Genomic DNA, 22,717 nt, shown 5'->3' on the forward strand with positions numbered 1-22,717 from the left:
CAGCGCAGCGTGTGTGAAGCTCTCACAGCTCACAGGCGTGACGCACACACAGTGTGGCTGAGGGCTGAAGGACAGGCATGTCCCCGCGGGCACTGGGGAGTGCTGAGGTGAACCTGCAGGCAGGAGGCCCCAAGCTCTCTCCCACTGTGATGGGAGAAACCAGCCTGGGCTGCTGCAGGTCAGGGCTGCACCCCCGGGGCTCCCCCTCGCATCCCAGGGGATGTGGGTTCATTACAAGGGGACGTTTTTGCCTATTTTCTGCATGAGCAGGTCTTAGTGGCAGGGTCAAGCACCAGGTCAGCCCATATTGTGGGCATGCAGGAGTTGTCCCCCAGCCCTGCCTGCAGCTCAGCCAGCCCCAGGGAAAGCCACAGTGTGGCTCATTCCTTGTCCCCATGGCAGGTGGGATATACTCCCTTGTTTGATGTCAAACCTCAGACAGAAGTTGGAAAGGGTTCTATGCAGGTAATTCTATCACACAAACATGCTCCCAGGGGAAGGGGATGCCCCTAGGTGCCCCTGGTGAGGAGAGTGGGTACCAGAGCATGGGAGCATCCTTCAGCACAGCCACTGCCCGGGCATGGGGCTGGTGGGACTGTCCCCACAGGACTGTCCCCTCCAGGGCCACTGGTATTGCAGGCTGCAGCCAGAATATCCCTGTGTACCTGGAGCAGATGATTAGGGAAAAAAGCACGGGGCAGTGGGGCTGCAGGGCAAGAGGCCAGCCCCAAGGTGTGGGCTCACTAAGGGGAGCAGCAGCAATGCCATCCAGCCATGGGAGGTGAGCACTACCATGGAGCCATGTGGCAATCCATCCTCTGGTGTGGTGCTGCTGCAGGACTCCTTCTCTGCCCATCCCACTCTGATCCCAGCCCCTTGGCCCTGCTGTGCTGATCCCCCTGCCCTGGGAGCTGCAATGGTGCCCCAGCCCCACAGGGAAGCCCCAGACTGTGTGCAGAAGGATGTGGGCTATGGCTAGGCACACTCCAGGCTGCTGGGGAGCAGGGCCTGTTGCAAGGGCTGTCAGGTTCTTGAGCCACTGCCGGGGCCTGGCCCCAGGCAACTCCCAGTCCCAGCTGCCCAAAGTTCCAGAGACACATGCTGTTTCCCTTCCCATCCTCCCAATCTTGTCTTCTTCTTCCCAGAAGCCAGGGAGCAGATTTTTTCCCCAAATGGCTCCAGCTGCCACATTGGTGCCAATCTGGAGCTGCTTCTGGCCTTTTTCTTTCTGGGCGCTGCATTCCCACACCAGCCTGGCTACAGGGTTTCTGGGGCAGAGCTCTACCCTGAGACCAGGTACGTGGGGGAAGGGTTTGACCCCTGAGAAATGAGCCCCAGACACACAGAATGAGCCCTCAAATTCGCTGCTCTCCCCAGGAGAAGCTGGCAAGTCCCTCCAGAGCAAAGCAGCATCTGGAGGGGTGACACAGGCATTTGCATCGGGGTTGGGTGTCCTGTGACTGCTTGGTCATCTGTGAAGGAGCCCAATTTCCAGACTGGTGCCTCTGCAGTCTGACTTCTCTGTGAGATGAGGAGTGGGGGAGCTGTGCCTCCTGCCCACCTCAGAGCTGGTGTCGGCCAGGTTGTGGTACATGCATGACACTGCTGTCCCCAGGGAGGTTGCGGTGGGAAGCACAGAGGGGGCAGCCCAGTGTCAGTGTCCTGTGAGGGATATTGGCTGGACATTTTGATCTTGGCACCACCAGGAAGTGAGGGAGGTTTAGTTTAGCCTGGATTGGTTTTCCAGGCCAGATTATCCCTGTTCTGTCACAGGACAGTGTCAGTCCCACGGGGCCAGGGAGGCTGCTCTGCTTTTCCAGCAGTAACAGCAGGTTTCAGGCAGGCAGTCTGCAGCCTCTCCCTTTGCTCCTGGATCACACATTCACATGCAGGGTTGCAGGTTTCAAATTTAGCCCAGCTCTGCAGCAATTTTGGTGCCAGAGCTTTGGAACACCTTGGTAGGCTCTGGCACTGCCTTACCCCAGGAGACGGCAAAGCCAAATGAGTCCATGACCAGCATGGTATTGGGGCTGTGACTTTTCTCTTTTATCCCCTGCCCTCAGCAGGGAAATGGTCCCTGAGCTGAGCTGGGACTGCCCCAGAGAGGCTGTGGCTGGCCAGGCAGGTCACCTGGGCACCTCAATGTCAGTTTGAGGTGGTTTAGCTCCAACGCCTTTAATAGTGTTTGTTTTCCTTTTCCTCTGGGGTGGTTTCAGAGAAGAGGGTTGATAATGGGATCAGTGTATACAGGCATATCTGCAGGGTTTGGGCAAAAATTCCATCAAAAATTCCATCCAGCCTGGATTTAATTCTCAAATCTTGGAGCTCCATACTGAGGCTCCCCTGTCTGGGGCCAGGAGGTGCCCACAGAGCAGAGCCATCTCCCTGGGAGCTGCAGGCACAGCTCACCACCTCCATGCTGTCCCTCTTCCAGGGCACATTGTGCTTCCCAGACAGGCGTGGGAAGATTCACCTGCCGTGCCCCTCCATTCCCACCAGGAGCCATCTCCAGGCAGCCTCCACCATGTCCAAGGACGACGGGGGCTGCAAGCTGACCTCGGTCTACAAGCACAAGGAGAGGAAGCCGAAGAAGCCTCACTACATCCCGAGGCCGTGGGGCAAACCCTACAATTACAAATGCTTCCAGTGTCCCTTCACCTGCATGGAGAAGTCCCACCTGTACAACCACATGAAGTACAGCCTGTGCAAGAACTCCCTGTCCCTCCTCATCGAGTCCGACTGGCCCTACAAAAAGGGCAACCTGCTGCACCCGGAGCTGCGGCTGCTGCACACGGAGAGCTCCCGGCTGCGGGGCCGGCGGGACGAACAGGACACCTGTGACCCCACAGCCACCCCCGGAGCCTCTGCCCGGGCCAGGCAGGTCCCCAGCAGGGATGGCCACGAGGAGAAGCCGATGGCTGGGGTGGAGATCCTGCCTGCTGAAGGGGCTGCTGAGGAAGGGGGCCAGTTCCAGGAGGAGGAGGAGGATGTTGCTGGCCTGCTGAGGGAGATGGATGCGGGGGAGAAGAAAGAGCGAAATGAAGAGCCAGGTTGCCAAGGTGACCCAGCTGAACCAGAAGTGAACACTTTGGTCTTCGGCTTCAAGAACAAGAGGGACAACAAGCCTTGCAAGGAGGTGGAGCCCGATTTCATCATCACAGATGTCTTCTCTCTCAAGAACCATGTCATGAAGAGCAGGGAAATGGCCTCCCCTGACCTAGATGCAAAGCCAAAGCATTGTAAAGTGCCAAAGAAATGCCTGGCCAGTGGTGGGATCTTGATGGAGCAGTGGAAACTGGTGGCAAATGGGCAAAGAAGGAACACACCTGAGGTCTCCCCACCTTGTACCGACAGCAACATTATCCCGTGCTACCCCCCTCCAGCCTACAGCGACTACCACGAACCTCAGGGCCTGAACCTCTCACTGCTGGGTATTAACTACCCTTTGAACCCCAGTCTCTTCTCCTACCTGAGCCCCACCATGGCCAACAGCACGACAACACACCCTCACCTGGCTCAGCTGCCCTTCCTGGCCTCCACAGCCCAGTTGATGCACCCCCATGCCTCTCACTTCCAGCCTCTGCAGAGCCCCGAGCGCTCAGCCTTCCTGCCCCGCTTCTACTATCCCCTGCTCTTCGAGCACACCTTTGGCTCCACAGAGAGCAAGATGTCCTCCAGCAAGCCAGACCCCCAGCAGCTGGTGGGCTCAGTCCTGCCCACACCACCCCAATCCAAACCTTCCAGTGAGCCAAACAAACCCGGGCTGCTGAAAGTTCCCGTGCTGAAGACGAGTTTTCCCTGGGCCAAAGGTGTCCGGGAGGAGCCAGGCTCTGAGCTCAGCCACTCTGCCATAGTGGGGCAGGAAGAAGAAGAGAAATGGCTGTCCCAGGAGAAGGAGGGCAACCCAGCTTTGGGCCTCAGCAACCTACGCAAGAAGTCAGCCACTGACATCTACCAAACCGTGGTGGGGATGAAGGATGCGGCTTTCACTCACAGCAGTGTCAGGAAGACAGAGTTGCCAGTGGTGACCTGTCTGGAGACCAGCAGCCCTCCAAGAAACCCGCTGAAGAGGAAGTTCCCTGCCAATGGGCTGGATTTGATAGGACCCGAAAGGATGATGCCTGGGAAGCTCAGCTACCAGAGCAGGTAAGGTGCCTGAGATCTCTCTGCCTCCTCCTCACTTCAGGTTGTCACTGTTTATCTCCATATCCTCTTGTTTCTCTGTTCCTCCCTCTAATCCATGGGATGAGTCCCAGGGAGCTGAGCACTCTTCAGGCTGGTGGTCCACACCAGTGCCCACCCAAGCAGAGCTCCCTGCCCTCCAGGGCCTCAAAGCCCCCAGGTGCAGCCAAGCACCTGAGCTATGTCACACTTGCTGTCCCTTGCCTTCCCCTGATCTATATGGAGCCAGAGGTGATGTGGTGTCTGTGTGGGGTGGACCTGTGCTCCCCAGGCACCAGGAAAGCACCTCTTGTGTCCCCAAACATCCCAGGTTTGCTGGGGCAATCATTGTCTATTTTTAAACATACACATTTGCATTCCTTTGATTCACCTTCTGGTTTCAAAGCCCAGAAGGAGGGTCACGTTCCCAAACATTTCCTTTTACCTGGGGCTAGAAATGTGCACAGCTCCTTTAAACAGAATTTCAGTTCCTCCCCTGGTTGTGCAAGTCCAGCTGTGGCTCCAAGAAAAATGTCACAGTAAACCCACAGCTCTGACACCCAGAGGAGCTTTCTGTGGAGAAGATCTCTGGTGTTCTATCTCCATGTGCCCTTTCCATGCCCTCAGGCTGGCTGGACAGATTCCCTGCAATTGGGCCTTCAGGACTGTGGGACAGTCATTTCCATCAACATTCTCCAGTGCTCCAAGAAGAGGGGGAATCCAGGCTGGGCTAGCTGAGGTGGGATCAGCACCATCTCTTCAGGCTGGCCTCTCCCTTTGTCAGTGCCATGAAATAGTGTGTGCCAGGATCCACCTTCCTCTGGGAGAGCAGCACCAGGAGCAGGTCCAGCCAGGGCTCTGCCCCCTCTGACCAAAGCCCTTCCTGGAAGGGTCTCACACTGGCAGCAGCCAGTGGAGGAAACCTGGCTAATCTGGCAATACTGGCCCTGGACATAAGTGTGAGGATTTTCCTGTCTTTTCCCCTACTGATTGTATCTACTTCTTCTCTGCAGTGGTCCAAGGGCCAACCCTGGCCACATCCCCAAGGCCCTGGACCACTGGTACTCAGATGTCCTCACAGGCCAGCCTGAGGAACCAGAGAGGGGCAATGACACTGAAGTCCTTCCCTCTGTGGGTGCTGCCCTGGACCACGGCCTCTGCAAGCAGAGCCAACCCCAAGAGACTTCTGCCATGACAGGCCCTGAGGCCACAACCGTGCTTATTGGGGACCTGTCCAAAACCTTGGAGGAGTACCAAGAGGTGGAGAAGAAACTGTCTGATCTGGCAAAGGAGGACACCCCTGGGCAAAAAGAGCTGAGGGACCAGCTGGTCAAAATCCGAAGAGAGCTCTACCACATCCACCAGGCACTGGAGAAAGCCACTAAACCCCACGAGGGACCGCTGGACCTGTCGGTGAAGAGATCCTCTGAAGGTCTGGAGAAGGTCCAGCAGGCCAAGAAGGAGCCCTGCAACCTGAGCCTGGGAAGCGAGAAGCTTCACAGCAAAGACCAAGGGCCCCTCAGCAAATGCCCGGCCCCCGGGGAGGCTGGAGATGGAGAGGGGCTGCCCAACTGCCTCCTGGAGGCCGAGAACAAAACCATCGACCTGCTGATCAAGATGAGCCGCTCCGAGAGCCTGCGGGCGGCCTCCTCTGAGGCCCCTCTGGGCGCCGTGATCAAGGCCGAGGTGCTGCCCCTCACGGTGCCCCTGGAGCTGCGCCACGTCATGGAGCCCTACTACAGCCGGCCCACCAAGTGCGAGGCAGACTCCAGCGTCCTGCTGTGCTCTGATGGCCGCTCCAGCAGCACGCAGGGCCCGCAGCTCCCGGCCGGCGCCGAGGACGGGCCCCTGGGCTGCCGGGCCGTGCAGCGCTCCCTGTCCTGCGGCCTCCCCGCCGACACCGACGCCGTGTGTGTCCACAGCCCTCTGCATGCTGACCCCTAAGCTCACCTTGCTCCAAAGCTCCTGGATCTCACCGACCACCTCATGCTTCACTTCCCAGCGTCCCACCTCTCCACTCCTCCTCTTCGTCGTGGATGAAAGCTCCACCATTGCCTGGCTGGGACCACGTAGTGTGGGGTTCCAGCGGCTCCCCTGGCTGAATCCACCAGGTGTAAAAACCCAGTCCCTGTGCTCCCCAATGTGTCACGGACAGTGCTGCTGGGCTCTGCATGCTCCCAGCCTCAGCACCCCAGTCCTGGAACTCCCTTAGAAAGGGGCAGGCATCAAGAGAAAACTGCTAAAAACACCAAGAGAAAACCGCCAAAAGCACCAAGCTTTCATCAAAAGGCTCACCCAGCCCTCTCATCAGGGACACTCAGGGACATTTGCCACCCAGTTCCCACAATCTGTAGACAAGGGAGGGACTACACAGGGCCGAGCCTTGGTCCAGGTTGTGCTCAAACAGACCATGGCTGTCACCTTGTACAGAGCAAAGACACAGTGGCTTTGTCTCACAGAGGCTGGAGGATCACAGCCAGGAACCAGATGGCCACCTGGATTGCCCCAGAGGCCAAGAGTTTTCTGCACTGTGGAGAACAAGAACATCCTGCCAGTCACAATGACAAGTGTGACACAGGAGCCATCAGCTCCACACCTGGCTCCTGAGCTCTCTTGCCCAGGCCATTTGCCAATGCTGGGCTGTGGGTACTTGTTCCTGTCCACTGACCATCCAGTGTCCTGGTCCTCCTTTTGCCTTCACACAGAAAGGACTTTCCCTCCCTCTCTCCCCATGCAGATATGATGAATGTTCCTCCCCAAGGGCCCAGTCCTGCAGAGTTCAGCTCCCAGGAGCTCCTGCCCACTAGTCCTAATCCCTCAAACGGAATTAGGGTGAGAAGGATGCTGCTGTGAACCACAGAGCTCAAGGAACACAAACCCCAAAAACAACTGTGAAGGGACAAACTTGGCCTGTTCCAAGCTGGAACAATGCTGAACAACCACCCTGAGACAGAGCACTGGAGATCCAACCATCCAGGCTGCTTGTGGGATCAGCACTGGCCTTCCCAAAACATTCTCCCTGTGTTCACTGGGGGTTTCTGACTCTGTTGGGCAGACTGGGACCCACGGCAGGGCAGTCACACGTTCCTGTCCCCACCACCCTTGTAAGATACATCTGGTCTGGCTCAGGATGCCCTCATGTTTGGGTCAGGAACTCTTGGAGTCCCTCCCTGTAGTGCTTTCCTGGAGAAGCAATTCCTCTCCCATTCACACTTTGTGTTCAGGACATGGTGGGGTGTTCTGTTAGCACCCAGGTCCTCCCCCAGCTTGGTGGCTTGTTCCTTGAAATGGGAAGTTCTGGGATGGGGGCCAGGAAGGCAGGACAAAGAAGACAGTGGCAAAGCCACAAATAAGGGACATATACAGCACATCCCAGGAGCTTTGCACACTCTGGGCCCAAAGAGTGTAGGCCACTGCAGTGGCTGAAGAAGGCAAGGCCCTGTGTGGGACCTGGGATTCCCAGGTGCTTTGATGGACCCAGACAAATGAAGAGTTGGCCCTTCTCATCTGATTGCTCTCTGGACAAAGCTTCCACATCATCAAAGGGGTTTATTTCTCACTGCAAGAATTTGCTTAGGGCACAGGGCCCTTGTGGGGTTATTGGTCTCTTCTCTCTGGAGGAAAGTGTGGGGCGGGGGAAAGGGGGATATTCAGAGAGATGTTCAGTGTTGTCCTTTTGAGCCAGCTCCACATCTTCCTGATGAGCCATGTTCTGCTGCTTCCCAGCATGGCCTTGGTCCCACAAGAGAAGGTGAGAAGACCCCACCAGAACTGATCCCAGAACCTGGGTGGAAGTTCCTCATTCCCAGAGCCCAGGGAGGTGGCATTGCCAGCCTTTCTGGGTGTGGATTGTGCTGTCAGCTCTGGATGCCAGATCACCATCAGCACAGCAGACCCTCCACATCAAGCACCTTGCTCACATTACCCTCCCCCAACAGCCTCCCAGTCTCTCTCCAGCCTCTTCTGCCATCCTGTGCCCGTCTGTCACCCCATGCCCTGCTGTCACCTCCTCTCCCCAGCCCCCTCACTACCCTGGCAGCCCAAACCCCCTCTGCCAGCACCTCCCTGTTCCCATACCTCAGGGCTCCCTACTCTCCCCCCTCACCATCTCTTCTTCCATGCCTGGACCTTCACCCCAGTCACAGCAGGAAACCCACAGGCACAGCCAGGAAGTTGGAATCCCATTTTCCCATGATATCCTTCCCCGCCTTTACCTCCTCTGAGGAACAACAAGTCATGTAGATCTCTCTGCCTACCTGGAAACCACATCTCCTCCCAGTTCCAAGCATCATCCCATATTTTTTAGCAGATCCCCATCTGAACATGGGCACCTTGGAGATTCAGGACACCAGAGGGGGAGCTGAGCTCCTGGACCATCAGCCCTGAGCTTCAGCAGGAGATCCACGTCCAGAACACCAGGCCATGCTGCCTTTCACCCCTTTCTAGCTGAGATGTTACCTGCACACTGTCACCTCTCTGTCCCCAGACCCTGACTCCATCCTGCCGCCAGAGCTGGGATGTTGCCTCGCTCTGTGGGGCCCATGATGTGAGCTGGGCACCTGCCATGAGTAGAGCAGCCCTGGCTGTGCCACTCCCTGTGTCCCTCACCTCTGCAGAAAGCTGGGGGGGCAAGTGGAAGCTGGGGGCCGATCACACACTATTTATTGTTCACAGTTTTACGAATGTACAAAACAAAAACCAAACCATTAAAGGGAAAACCTCCGAGTGGAAGTTGCTGCTGGCTGCCTTGTTCTTTTCTGGGAGTTCTGCCTGCTCTGGCTGCAGCAGTCTCATGCCACAGTTCCTATCACAGAGCCTCTGTTTTTGAGGTGCCAGGTGAGCCACCAGCAGGATGTGGCCAGATGTTGACACTGGCTGAGTGTGGTCTGTGTTTATGTGGGTGGGTTTGACTTTTTCATTCTGCTGGATCAACACCGGGTTCCCCCTGGCTTGTCCTGTGCTGGGGACAGGGGCTGCCCACTGTGTCTGACAGCAGAAGTCAGGCTGAGCTATGTCCTCACAGAAGATATGAGTGTCCTATTTCATGGAATCCCAGAATTCCAGAGTGGTTTGAGTGGGAAGGAACCTCAAATCTCATCTCTTTCCACCCCCTGCCATGAACAGGAACACCTTCCACTATCCCAGGTTGCTCCAAGCCCTGTTCAACCTGGCCTGGGACACTTCCTGGGATGGCACAATCCATGCCCAGCTTCTCTGGGCAACCTGTACCAGGGCTTCACCACCCTCACAGGGAAGAATTTCTTTGTAATCAGTAATCTAAACCTGCTGTCTTTCAGTTTGAAGTCATTCCCCATATCCTACCACAACACTTCTTGCTCCTGCAGAAGTCTCTGCACACACACATGACCTTTTCTTACCATCTCCTTCACAATCCACCATGGCTGGACTTTGGGACCACAAAACCAGATTCTGAGTTCTGGTGCAGGGAAGAGCAGGGAGAGGGTGCCTGGTCATACCCCATGTCCCCAGTTCCACCCTGTCCATCAGCCTTTGCACCTTGTCCCCAGGGGAGCTGGTAGCACCCCCGCAGAGGGGATGGCTCCCCTCTCTGCCCTGCCATGGCTGTCCAAGGCAGTCCCCTCCCCAGGGACTCTTGCCTGCAGGCCACCAGGGAGGTGGCTGAGCTGGTGGCACCATTCCAGCTGAAAAGATGAAAGCATTTACCCTTACATTTAAATAATGGATGGGAGTTGAACTACAGGGGTGGCTTATCCAGGCTGCAATCTGCACCCCCAGGGCCCTCAGCCCACTGCAGCACAGGAGCCATTACACGGCTATTTGGTCACCCTAGAGGCATCTGATAGCAGCCATTACCCACCCTTTACCCGCACGATAGCCATCGTTCCTGGCCATGCTTGGCCACACTCCCCCTGCTTACATGTCCCCCCCATTTTCCTGCCATCCAAGCCCACTCCCAATCAACAGATGGAGGACCCAGCCAAATCCCTCCCCTGCCCTGGTGAGGCAGCCCCCCTGCTCCTTGGGCTGGGGGATATGGGGTCACAGCAGGTCCCTGGCAAGCTCAGAGCCCAGCAGCTCCTGGTCAATGGAGCTGCACAACTTTTATGGGTTTCTAACCCCAGGTGGGTACAGCTGCCCCTGCTCAAGAATTCCTTCTCCTCCAGCTTCAAGAGCAATGGAGCTCAGGGATTGGGAGGGAGGGAAGTTTCCTAATAAACAAACCCTGAGGGAAGGCTTATCTCAGGCAAGGCAGTGGAAGGAACCAGATTCCAAGTTCCTTGTAAAAGAGGAGGTTGTTGTGCTCCCCATCCCATTGGCACAAGGACATGGCCCCAGGGAAGCTGGGAGTGGAGGACACAGAGGGTGGCTTTGCTGCGTCCCCAACCAGTTTTCCAGCCACACTGGTGTGACTGTGGGCTCTGGCTGGATGCCCTGCCAGGGTCAAGAGCAAGGGGAGAGAGTGCAGGGGCAAACTAGACACTCTGGGACACGGGGATGGGACCAGAGCTCCTGGGAAAGGACGGCAGGACATCATGTCAGGCTGCTCATTGTGAGCAGGACAGCCCCGAGCATGAGGTGGGAGCATCCCAGAGACCCCTGAAAATGCTGTGTCCCCAGATTTCCCCAGCTTGGTGGCAAAGGACTGCTGACAAAATCTAGGGGTGGATCCCACGCTGGAAGAGGACATTTGCTGCAGAGGTACAGTCAGCAGGAGTCCCAGGACTCATCCACCTGCATGGAGGATGGCTGGGGCTGTGGTGGGCATCACCTCTTCCCACTGCTCTCCAGCCTGGCAGGGAAACCACGGTCCAAGGGATGGAGCTGCAAACTCCCTGGGGTTTGCCCACAAGTAAAAGATGTGGTAGAACCAATGTCATCTCCAGAGCTGGATGCTGCCAAGCATCAGCCGGGTGCTGGGTGTGACACCAAGAAATGGGGACACGTTTGTTGCTGGGGGAGTTCATCCCTCGCACACAGCAACGTGCAGCTGGGTGGGGGAGAGCCCAGTGATCTGGGACCACACAAATCCAGAGCCGTGGCTGAGATGAGCAGGAGGGTGAGTGCTGAGGTGCCCCACCCCGCTGTGCCAGGGCCCCACCTGCAGCAGCCTGGGGAGCTGGGCACTCACTCAGAACTGTGGGCTACCAGGTGGAACCAGCTGGGGACAAGAAGTGGTTCCTGCCCACCACAACCAGTTTTCTCTTACCCCAACGTGGGCAGGCCGGAGCTCGGAGCAGTGGAAAGTTACCAAACGTGGGCTCAAGAAGGGCCAAGGTCGGCCAGGAGATTTCTGAGCAGACATGTGAAGCTGCAAGGCCAACCTGGAGCAGAATTGCTCCATCTCAGGCAGGAGGGAGGCAATGACCCGGCCTTGCAGCACTGACAGGGCAACTTTAACTGTGAGACAAGGGCAGGGAAAGCTCCCAGGCTGAGATGACTCTGGGGCTGGGGAGACAAATCAGGAATTGACCCCAAAGGGGTCTCATCACTCCAGAGGGCCTGTCCCAACCCACCTTGCACTTCCCACCAGGGGAAAGGCTGCAAAGGTTTCCTTTCTGCCAAATGACTGCACGCTGGGGGGGGTAGTTTCCCTGTCAACTTAAGTAAGGACTGGTGTTGGTCTTGGGAGCTCCAAGTAAAGTGTTCTGGAAAGTACTAACAGTGCCAGGAGAACACCATTCCCCTTGTCTCTTCATCACACATCTTCCCAGCATTGTTCCTCTTTGGAAGCTTTAGCACAGCAGGAGCAAGCAGGGGAGGCTGTGACTCCCCTCGAGGCACAAATGTTGCCCCCAGGGCTGGTAGCACACCAGGGAAGCAGCACAGATGTGCTGAGACCTGGCAAGGCTGATCTGCCAGGGCAATGCAGATCAGAGGGACAGCCCAGCCTGGGCCTCCTCCTGCTCTCACCCAGACTGCAGCTCCTGGGGAAGAACAGCAAGTCCTCCTGATCCTCCTGGGAGCTTCTCTGTGGGAGGAAGAGGAGCAGAGGCAGCCAGAAGCATCACTCCACACGTTGCCTGTGGCTTATCTTGGATCCTGTGCTCCCAGCTGATTGTGGAAGCAGCACTACTGTTCCTCACCACTCTCCCCACCATAACCACTGTGGTGGCACCTGTGCCTTGAGCCACCTCACTGTGCCCTGGTGACTGTCCCCTGGCTCTGACAGGAACACTGCTGCACTGCTGCTGTATTTTGGGACCCACATGAACTCTTCAACCTCCATCAGCCACAAACACTGAAGTGCAGAGCAGTTCCTGAGACTGCAGCTCCAGATCTGCTCCGGCAGCAGCTGCATTCTCCATCTCCCCATAGTGTGTAACCAGTGTGGAGGAGCAGCTATCCCACCTCCTCAGCTTTACATGAGGAAAAACAGTACAAAAGGCTACAAAATTTCCCTGCTTGGTTTTCCCATCTGTTATTGCAATTGGAGGTTTCCTTTCCCTGCTCTAGATGCCTCAGAATGGATCGTTTCCCTGGGTATTTGCCCAGGGCAGAACCTTTCCAGCTTTGGAGCTGGATCAAAGGCCCATGGAGGGAAGCAGTGAGGGTTTAAGCACTTAAAAGAGCTGGGGTGGGTGAGAGCAGTGCTCGGGCTCTCACCAGGGCCGATGCTTCCAAAGGCAGCCCAGCTGAGCAGAGAGAAGGTTTCCCTCAGGCTTTGCAGGCTAAGGCAGGGTGAGATCCTGGCTGCTGCTGCTGCTGTTTGATCAGCTCCTGCCTTCCTGCCCTCTTCCCTGCCTGCAAGGGGCCCATGCCCACTGGGACTGGAGCAGCACTGGAGATGCCAAGTGGTGCCAGGGCACGGTGGCTGAGTGTTCCCCACTGCTGCCTGGGGTGCAGGAGATGCTAAGGGTCGAATGGTCGAGAGAGAAGAAGCAAACATTCCTGCAAGGCAGAAGCTTCCTGAAGACCCAGGAGCACCAGCAGAGCTGGGTACTTAGCTGCTGCAAAACCAAAACACCCACATCATTTTCCCAGATCCCAGGCTCAGGGAGTAAAAGCACTCAGCCACTGTTATTTCCTCCCTGATTTTAGGTGCAGAGTACCCAAGGATGTTTACAATTTGTGGGTGTGAAGTGAGAACAGAAAGTGGAGGTGCAGGAGCTTCCTTGCCCACCTGTAGCCAATGACAGCCTGTGGCACACCAGCAGTGCCAGCCTGCACCCTTCCTCTCCAGAGGAGAAGCTGGGGCAATCCCTCTGTGAAAGACCAATTGACTCGGTATCATCCATAAGGGAATGTTTCCAGCACATCACTTTGCTCCAGTAATAGCCATGCCCCTGGGATTCTACAGAGCTCCTGGACAGGCTGAGCATGGAGCTGTGTTTGCAGAAAGCTTTTGTTCATTTCCCACATCCTGCACAGCCTTGGGCTGCTGGTCTCTGCCAGGACAGGAGGATGTTTCTCTTTCCTCCCACCTCCCTTCCAGACCAGGTGGAGAGGCCAGGATGGGGTGGAAGGAGACAGCCTGATAGGACCATTACCCATGGCCCTGGGGACAGCCTTGTGCTCTGGCTGGGTGGAGAAGGGGGTGGTGGCAATGGAGAGGCTGCCACCAGCACAGGGATTCATCCACAGGGCTGCTCCTGGCATGAAAGGGGCTTTGTGGCAGTGCCCCACTGTGCTTCACAGCTTCTGGCCCTTCCCAGCAGTCTTAACAGGGAGCTTGATGTCCCAAAGAGGATTAACTCCCTAATCCTCTTGTGAGCCTCGTGAGCAAGGGAGGCTGCAGAGGAGGAGGGAGAAAGGGAGAAAGAAGCTGAGGTGTCAGCTGAGCCCTTATCAGACTCTGGAGAATGTTTTCCATTGGTTAGCTAACCAGCAGCAGGGATTCCAGGGTGTCCATGCTGGCCAGAGGACAGGGCCAGGTCAGTTTTAGGGACCAGAGAAGTTACAGCTTTCCTCTCTAGAGGAATTTCTGTGATACTTGAAGAGGAGCTGAATTCTTGCTCTCACCTCCACAGAACCAAGTTGAGGAAGCCCCCGCCCAGTCTCAGTCTGTGTGGGGGATCAGATTCCAAGAGCTGTGTCCCCCAGTGTCCCCAAGTCCCTGCATGTCCCCAGCTGGACACTGCAAGCATTCCATGAACAGTGGGGGGTGCAGCCAGGACAGAGGCGCTGCTCAGGCTGGGATCGTGTTTTCTGTGTGCAGATGTGCAGCGGGTGCTCCAGCTTCCCACGGAAACCTCTCGCACAGTCCTGAGATCCGACTTTCCCCTGCACACACACGGACACACACAGGGTGCACTCCAGCTCTTGGATGATCAGCGCCAATCACTCCCGGTTGTTCGGACAGACGGGGCCGCCTGGTGTCCGCACAGAGCAATGGCCAGCAGTGACAGCAATGACAGCAATGACAGCAATGACAGCAATGACCAGAAATGGCCAGAAATGGCCAGAAATGGTCAGCAATCACAGCAATGACAGCAATGACAGCAATGGCCACCCATGACCAGCAATGGCCAGCAATGACCAGCAATGGCCAGCAATGGCCAGAAATGGCAGCAATGGCCAGCAGTGACCAGCAATGGCCAGCAATGACCAGCAATGGCCAGCAATGGCCAGAAATGGCAGCAATGGCCAGAAATGGCAGCAATGGCCAGCAGTGACCAGCAATGGCCAGCAATGACCAGCAATGGCCAGCAATGACCACCCATGACCAGCAATGGCCAGCAATGACCAGCAATGGCCAGCAATGACCACCCATGACCAGCAATGCCAGCAATGACCAGCAATGGCCAGCAATGACCAGCAATGACCAGCAATGGCCAGCAATGACCACCCATGACCAGCAATGGCCAGCAATGACCAGCAATGGCCAGAAATGGCCAGCAATGGCCAGCAATGACCAGCAATGGCCAGCAATGCCAGCAATGACCCCCCATGACCAGCAATGACAGCAATGACCGCAATGACAGCAATGGCCAGCAGTGACCAGCAATGGCCAGCAGTGACAGCAATGGCCAGCAATGACCAGCAATGGCCAGCAGTGACAGAAATGGCCAGCAGTGACAGCAATGACCACCCATGACCAGCAATGGCCAGCAATGACAGCAATGGCCAGCAGTGACCAGCAATGGCCAGCAGTGACAGCAATGGCCAGCAATGGCCACCCATGACCAGCAATGGCCAGCAATGACCAGCCTGTGTCCAGCCCGACACCTGCCCCTTGCCACCCCGCTCCGTCCCCTCATCGTCCCTGCAGTCCCAGCAAACTCCCCCAGCCCTCGGCTGCTGACAGGGGTGTGGAGCAGGCTGGGAACTGCTGGGATCCGTGGGGCCAGAGTGCTCTGATATCCAGCAGGGACCAGAGCCACAGCAAGGTTTTGCAGCCCCTCATGTGACACTGGACTGACACTGTGGATTTTCGATGTCACGCTCTCCCCAGTCACAGAGCTGTGCTCTAGGGGGGGAAATATTCTCAGTGGATGGGTTTGGGTTGTTTTCCCACAAGTCTGTGACTTGGTAGCAATGACCTTGACTCCAGCTGTGGGTTCTCCTGACTCCCTACACACTTGTAGCGTGTCAGGCAGGCACCATGTCTGTCTCCCTGGGCACAGGGACTGGCAGACACCCAGGGCTTGTGTGTTCCTGGTGGACACACAACCAAGAGCTGCTGCCCCTGCATCAGAGGAGGAGAAGCCACAAGGGGTGAATTTTGCCACTTATACCTGCAAGGAATGTGCTCCAGGAAAGCCTGAACTGAACATGACCTCTCTTTCCCTCGGTCCATCTCTGGCAGCAGCAGGCTGACCATGCCCCTGTCCTTGACCCTGCAGCTCCAGAGCTGGCGTGGGCATGGGCTGTGCCAGGGCTCTGCCATGACACAGGCCTCTCCTGGGGTCTGGGGTGCCTTCTGAACAGGTTGTGACAGAGCCACGGTCCTGGAAAGGTGAACGGGAGCCCCAGGGCCAGGCTGTGTTTGTTTATCCTGGTGATGGAGCACACAACAGCAAAACAAAAGGTCAGACCCTGTTGCCCTGGGAGATGGTTTTTGAAGCTGCCTCCCATCCTGCTGGGACTTGGATGGAGCAGCCCCAGCACTTGTCATGTCAAGTTATTTTTGTAATTTTGGCTGGTAAAAGGTCTGAGGCAGGCAGTGTGAGGTTCAGGGATACATTGATCCAGGGCCAGAAGGGCCCTAAATACCTGCTGAGAAGAGCATCCAGCCCTGGGACTTGGGAGGCAGATCCCCATCCCACAGCTCCTGCAGCCAGAAGGACCCAATCTTCTCCCTTAGTCCTAAGCAAGGCACACAGAGCCCCTCCAAGCATCCCAAAACGTGGCTGAGTCTGACCAAAGCTTCACTCACATTTGGCCCATCTGAATAATGAACAGACCAACTTCTTCACAACTTTTCCAGGTTTAAGGTGGTTTGTGAGCTCCAGGTTTGAGCTCACTGTGGGCAAAGGTGGGGAGGGCACTCTCAGGAAGCACTGTCAGGAATCACTGCTAGGAAGGGAGAGCAGGTTCTGAGCAGCCCCTTGCAGGCTGCTCCTTGCTAACTCTGCTTTTACTCCTGACTCTCTTTGTTGGGGCAGAACTAATAAATGCCACCATCAACTCCAAGCGTGGTTTTGTGCAGTTGTGGGGAGCCTGGGTCGAGCAGTGTGGAGATGGAAATGGGGGCTGTTCCAGCAGTCCTGGCTGATCTGCCTCTTCTAGAACAGCTTCTCCAACACTGCACCTCAAAGCCTGATGTGGCAAAACTCACCAGGCTCCTTTTGTAAGTGGGGAGACTGAGACACACAGCTGCCCTGTGCCCAGGCTGGGGCACATGGGGAGGCAGGGGTGAAGCTGTGAGCAGCCCTGATTCACCCTGTGAGCTTCCCTGTCCCACCCCAGCAGCTACCAAGGGAGAGGAGCAGCAAATCAGCCCTTTTGCCTCTACATAAAAGCCCCAAATCTCCCAGGCAGCTGAGTGCCTCCCTCTGGCACCAGCAGGGAGGTGGGACACAGACTGATCCTGTGAGAAAGGCACCTTGTGTCTGGGCAGGAGACCAGCAGGGAGTGCAAACCACGTGGAGCAGCCCTTGTCTTGCTGCTTCTGGTTGTCAGCACAAGGAGTTCTTGTGTTTACCCAGACTTCAGGGCAATCAACTGTTACTAACAACACAACACCCCTTGGTCCCACTGCCCCGAGCCCAGCGAGGAGCAGGACAGAGGCGGCGGGAGGCCAGCGCTGCCGGGAAGGACAGGCAGCCCCCTAGGACAGCAGGACTCAGGTACAGGATCTGTGCTGCTGAGCTGCTATCCACAGGTGGTTGGCCTGAGCTGTGTGGGGGACGCTGTCAGAGCCCTCCTCTTGGGTTTGGACCCCAGGCAGTTCAAGCTAGGCTCAGGATACATCATCAAGGGGCTGATGGCAGCTTTGGGTGCCCAGTGCCCAGGAGGTGGGATGGATGCTCCTGATGAGGGGTGTGTGGCAGCTGGCACATCGCCTCCCTGGCAGTGACTCGGTTTCCCCAGCTGTAAAATCCAGCTTCTTGGACTGAGAACTCTGTCCAGCTCTGAAGGAGGACCCTGATAAGCAGTCCTAGAAATGGAGGGCTTGTTTCCACCAAGCAGATCTCTGCTGCTGGAGGCACAAGGCATAACCACCATGGGGAAGAAAAAGCTGTTCCCAGGCCCCAAACCAGCAGAAATTGGATTTCCATCTGTGTTTTCTCATTCCCACCATTTTATATTTGCATTTGGTACTCTGTGATTATGCAGGGATGGCTTTTAGATAGTTGCAGTACTTGCACATGAGAGGGACCATTTGGCATCATATGCCTTAGCTTTCTTCAGCTGTGGTCTGGGGAAATGTCACTTTTGTGAGCAGCATAAGGCACATGATCCAGGCAATCCTGGGACATGAGGCAATAAAAGTGGAGTGATGGCTTGCAAACAACTCAAAACAGTCAAGTGTGCCCATTATAATTTTAATTATAATCACATTTAAAGCAAAATAAAGATATGCCTCTCTAGGAGCTTTAATGAGGTCATATTTCTCTTAACATTTCACTTGCCAGCTCCTGGCTGTGTGTTGTAAGCCATGCTTCAGCCAGGCCTGGGGAGAACATAGCAAAGCTGGGCTCCCATCACTGCCTAGTTTTAAAACTGAGGGAGAGAGTGCAAAAGGAAAATTTGGGTTCTTATGGTGGCTCTCTTGTCTGAAAAAAATTGGTGAAGATTGAATGTATGTTTCAGAGCAGAATCTCCCCTTTTCTTCCTGACAAGTTGTTGGCTACCTCAGAAATAACTGGATCAGCAGGTGCTAATCTCTGCTCCCTGAGACAGGGACAGGGCCCAGGGAACAGCTGGAGCTGTGCCAGGGCAGGTTTAGGTTGGAGATCAGGAAAGGTTCTTCCCCCAGAGGGTGCTGGCACTGCCCAGGCTCCCCAGGGAATGGGCACAGCCCCGGGGCTGCCAGAGCTCCAGGAGAGCTTGGGCAGCGCTGCCAGGGATGCCCAGGGTGGGATTGTTGGGGTGTCTGTGCAGGGCTGGGAGTTGATTCTTGTGATTCTTGTGGGCCCCTTCCAGCTCAGGATATTCTGTGATTCTATTAAACTACTTGGATGGGATGGGGCTGCCCTGAGCAAGGACATTCACTGGCCACGTTTGACATCTGACATGTGGGAGTCAAGGAATGGTCACCCTGAGTGACTCAAGCGTTACCATGGATTGAGCTTGGTTTGGAGAGGTGAGGCTCACAGAAAATAGGGGTAACAAGTGTTAAAGACCTGAAAGAAGTCACTGTCTCAGGAACTGGGAAGTCTGAGGTCCCATTCAATAAGTTCACACACAGGACTCACCTTTACACATAAATCTTCAGGCCACATCTGACACCAGTTGAGTTGTTGGAGCTGTTGGACCTTTTTAGCTTGTTCCTCCAGCTGCAGGTCCAGTTTGCTGACCTTTTAATTTCTATGCCACGGTCCTTGTTTGTCTTTATTTCATAATTAGCTGGCAATAAAGTGACATGGTCTCCCTAGCATGAATGAATCCAGACTAGCACCAACACTTTGACCCTGGGTAGAAAGCAAGCACCATAGCACAGCCCCAGAAATGGCAGCAGGCAAGGACAGTCATGGTCCTAACTGCTTCCCCCAAACAGGTACAAAAGATTTGTCATGGACTACACGCTGGAGACCAGCCAGCTGAAGCAGAAGCTTCTGAAAACCATCTACAGCCTCCAGCTGAAGTCATTTACCACCCTGCAGTCAGCCAGCCCGCTGCTGCACAGCCAGCGTGGCATGGGCATGGTGACGCAGCACCAGGTCCACCAGCTGGCAGATAAGGCCAAAAGCCTGTGTGGGGATCTGGACAACATCAAGAACCTCCTCCACTACTGCCAGGATGACTTGGTCCGGCAGATCCCCAACCCCACTGGCAGCCGCTACGGGGGTGTCAGTGGCATCCATTGCTCCCTGGATGGCTCCATCTACGTGACAGCTGAGAGTGCTCCCTGGGTCCACGTGCTCAGCAGCACAGGCCACACACTGCAGTCCCTGCCCTGCCAGCAAACGGGCAAGGGAGGCAGCATTTTCTTGCCCGAAGATGTGACTGTGACCAGGATGGGAATGGTGGCTGTAGCTGACATGGTGAATGAAGCCATCTGGGTCTTCAACCCTCACACCAGCCTCTCCAAGGGGGAATGGATAAAGATCAAGAAGGTTGGTTCCCCCAGGGGTATTGGAGTAGACTCCACGGGCAAGATCCTGGTAGCAGACTATGCACAAGGCCAAGTGCACAGCTTTGCTCTGGACCATGCCTTCAGGACTCTCAATGCCCGCGCTGTCCCAAATCTGCAGGGACCTCGCTACGTCAGCCCAGTGCCCAGTGGAGGCTTTGTGGTGAGCGAGGAGTGTGGAGACGTCAAGGTCTTCATGCGCAGCTGTAAGCTCCTCTGCTCCCTCAGCAGCAAATATGGACACCAGTTTGGCAACCCTGCTGGGGTCTGCGTGGACACGGATGGCAGCATCCTGGTGGCAGACGAGCAGCACCGTACAGTCCACCTGTTCCCAGAGCATGGAACTCCCGTCTGCCTGGTGTCCACAGGGCTGCGGAGGCCCGCTGGCATGGCTTGCTCCTCCTCTGGGCACCTCTTTGTGGCAGACACAGTGGAGAACTGTGTCAAAGTCTTCAAGTACTGTGTGAGGCCCCCGTACAGACCCACCAAGGCTGGGGCATCACGTGCCGACCCCAACCAAACACACAGGTGGAGAGGAGGGCTGGTTCCCCTGCAGCCCCGCTGAGCTGTGCATCTGTTGGTGCTCATGGAATCATGGAATGGTTTGGGTTGGGAGGGACTGTCAAGATCATTTCATGACAGGGACACCCTCCACTATTCCAGGTTGCTTCAAGCCCTGTCCAGCCTGGTCTTGGACATTGCCCCAGACCTGACTGCCTGATGGCCCTCAGCTTCTCCAGGACTAGACCAGCTCCGGATCCACGAGAGTATGTAAAGGATGACCCAGCTACTCAGCACTGGCCTTGCATTGGTGCCTTGGCAAACTTGTTATCACCACACCCTTGATTTCTTGTGTGTTTTCCAAAGCTGATATAAATATTTCTCCTCTTCCCATGTGATTTTGATGTGCTATGGTCCCATCTTCCTGATGCCAGAACTTGACCAGAGGGGTAAGGCCATGCTAGAAGTCCATGCTCTATCACAGAGTCATGGAATCACACAATGGTTTGGATTGGGTCCTTAAAGATCATCTAGATCTACACCCTGCCATAATTAGGGACACCTTCCACTAGATCAGGTTGCTCCAAGCCCTGTCGAGCCTGGCATGATTGAGCCAACTCGTCTGTCCTAATTCATTCCCAGGCTGTTAGGGAGGGTTTTGCAATCAGGGAACAGCACACTGGGTCTGCAGCAGACTTCAGGAAAAGGGTAGGGTGAAGGTAACTTCTTCTGTGCTGCATTCCTGACCTCTACAGGGAAGCAACAACCACTACACAGAGTACGTTTCATATGGAATCGTGGAACTCCTCACACTGGCCCACACCCTGGGGTGGGAGCTGCCCTGTTGTCCTCTAGAGAGGAGGGCTCAGAGCCAGGATAAAGGCAGAGTCTGCTGCCTTTATCTGCAGGGCCAGGGGAAGGCGGGCAGGGTGTGCCGGCACAGACAGGGGCGTTTTCCTCTCCCCGCTCCAGCCCTCGGTGTAGGCATGGAACTTAACGACTCCATGGTCTCTGCTGATGTCCCAGACCCAAGTCACCACCTTTCATCCCAAATGATCCCTGGAGAAGGCCTTGTTCCCTCCTGGCCCTGGAACAGGTTCTGAACAGCAGACACCCCGTGGGGCTCTCCAGGACCCCTCTCCCTGCAGAGTGAGGCAAGCAGGGCTGCATGGTCTGCAGGAACGGCGAGATCAGCCTGGTCAGTCCCAGGAGGCTGTGTTCCCTCCCAGAAGAAGTAATCTCCCCCATCTTATTTCCAATTCTGTGGCATCTAACAACTAAAATAAAACCCCAAACCTTTTATCTAGCCCATCCCCACTTCTGCACCTGCTCTCCCTTTCCATGTGGGACCTGCTCATGCTGCCCAGCATCTTCCCAAGCTCACCGGCCCAAGCCCACTGTCGGATCACAGGACAGAGCTCTTGGGCACCTGTGGGCACCCACGGGTCTCCGCTGGGCCAGGGCCACTGAAGCGGTCAGGATGGGGGTCAAGAGGGTCCCATCAGCACAGCCGAGTCCCTCGCCACCGGGATGGGGGACAATGGCGTTCCCTGAGGAAAGGTGAGCCCTCGGACTTTGGGGATGAGGGACAATGGGGTCCCACATGGAAAGGTGAGTCCTTGGACTTTGGGGATGAGGGACAATGGGGTCCCGCATGGAAAGGCGAGTCCTTGGACTTTGGGGATGAGGGACAATGGGGTCCCGCATGGAAAGGTGAGTCCTTGGACTTTGGGGATGAGGGACAATGGGGTCCCACATGGAAACGTGCCTGGCCTGTGGGATGAGCGACAGCAGGGTCCTGTGGGAACAGCAGAGCTCCTCGATTTTGGGAAGCGAGGACAGCGATGTCCTGTGAGGACAGGTGAGCCCCCAGCCTGGGGGGATGGAGCCAAGCGTGTCCCGTGAGCACAGCCGAGCCCCTGGCCCCGCTCCAGGCGGGCGGTGGCCGGGCAGGCGGGGGCACTGCCGCTCCTTATCGCGCGGCTCAGGCGGCCCCGCCGCTCTCGGGGCCCGCGGGAAGGCGCCGGGACGAGCCCGGGGAGCGGCGCTGCCGGGAGCGGGGCCGGCGGGGCCCGGCAGGCCGGGAGCGGGGAGCGTGGAGCCGGGGCACCGCGGAACGCGGGCGGCGGGTGGCGGCGCCGGCCGGGCCCGTCCCGCTGCACGGCCCGGCGGCAGCGGCGTCTCCGAGCAACCGCGGGCGGAAGCGGCGGAGCGGAGCGGGCGGTAGGAGCGGGGCGGGCCGGGCCGGGCCGGGCGCGGGGCCTGCGCGGGCACCGGGGAGCCCCCGCCGGGCTCCTCGCAACACTGAGGGGCTGGAGCGTGTCTAGGGGAGGGAACAAAGCTGGGAAGGGGCTGGAGCACCGGGGGGGCTGAGGGAGCTGGGAAGGGGCTCAG

At 56.6% G+C, this 22,717-nt stretch overlaps 1 protein-coding gene across 1 annotated transcript in view; it reads left to right on the forward strand.

Annotated features, from left to right (window-relative positions):
• The first annotated feature begins 22,475 nt into the window (after positions 1–22,475).
• PIGQ (phosphatidylinositol glycan anchor biosynthesis class Q) overlaps positions 22,476–22,717 on the forward strand; it is a 36,537-nt gene continuing 36,295 nt past the window's right edge. The window contains exon 1 of the mRNA XM_058035945.1: positions 22,476–22,546. The gene's annotated coding sequence lies outside the window, so the exon portion shown is untranslated. The remainder of the gene's footprint in view (positions 22,547–22,717) is intronic.

The sequence above is a fragment of the Melospiza georgiana genome, chromosome 16, assembly GCF_028018845.1.
Source record: "Melospiza georgiana isolate bMelGeo1 chromosome 16, bMelGeo1.pri, whole genome shotgun sequence".
In the NCBI taxonomy this organism is placed as follows: domain Eukaryota; kingdom Metazoa; phylum Chordata; class Aves; order Passeriformes; family Passerellidae; genus Melospiza; species Melospiza georgiana.